The sequence below is a fragment of the Morone saxatilis genome, unplaced genomic scaffold (genome assembly GCF_004916995.1).
Source record: "Morone saxatilis isolate NCDOM2014 unplaced genomic scaffold, NCSU_SB_2.0 Contig15, whole genome shotgun sequence".
Taxonomy (NCBI): Eukaryota; Metazoa; Chordata; class Actinopteri; family Moronidae; genus Morone; species Morone saxatilis.
This window is the reverse complement of record NW_023339707.1, coordinates 25,418,640-25,419,265: the sequence shown is the minus strand read 5'-3', so window position 1 is coordinate 25,419,265 and position 626 is coordinate 25,418,640. Positions and strand designations below refer to the sequence as shown.

Here is a 626-nt window from a genome sequence, read left to right as displayed (position 1 = left end):
TCGAGAGCGAGTCGTAGAGCGCGACACTCTGAGTCTGGAGAGAAAAGTGTGGTTTGTTTCTGCAGAGTCACGGGACAGCGCCCCCCGGTGGAGAAAAGGTGCACTGCAACACAAAGAGGAAGACTGTTAGAAACTGACGGAGCATTTTCTTTCAGATATCTCAAAGGTACCAGAACATTTCCCACTCCGTACGGCGTCCAGCCACGTGCTGATGACGTGTTGGATTATTGATTGATTACAGCTGAACGTTAGCCGCCGTCCGAACTGACAAACTCTAAAACATCCAAACGTATCGGCACCAGATGTGAGGATTTAGTTCAAAGATTTACACAGTGAAGGTTTTATAAGTTAGAGATTTTGTGCTGACTAATTATCATTGGAAAAACAGAGTGTTTTAAAGGGACAGGGCTGTACGAGGTCCACAGTCAGTGTATTATCGACAGCCCTATATATAGAATACTATATAGATATGGAAGTTTTAAAGAAAACAGTCTGACGGTGAGTTAAAGTGGTGGAAATATTCTTAATATCGCGTACACATGGTGCAAGATTAGCACCACTCACAACCCGTTTGGCCACTGAACCCTGAGAGTCCACAGCAGCTCTGCTTCTGTGCCGGGACTCCT

The 626-nt window shown here is 45.4% G+C and overlaps 2 protein-coding genes across 2 annotated transcripts in view; one reads left to right on the top strand and one right to left on the bottom strand.

The window, feature by feature from the left end:
- hsd17b10 (hydroxysteroid (17-beta) dehydrogenase 10) overlaps positions 1 to 626 on the bottom strand; it is a 28,890-nt gene that overhangs the window by 149 nt on the left and 28,115 nt on the right. The window lies entirely within an intron of this gene.
- LOC118323958 (PHD finger protein 20-like) overlaps positions 1 to 626 on the top strand; it is a 17,396-nt gene that overhangs the window by 5,819 nt on the left and 10,951 nt on the right. The window lies entirely within an intron of this gene.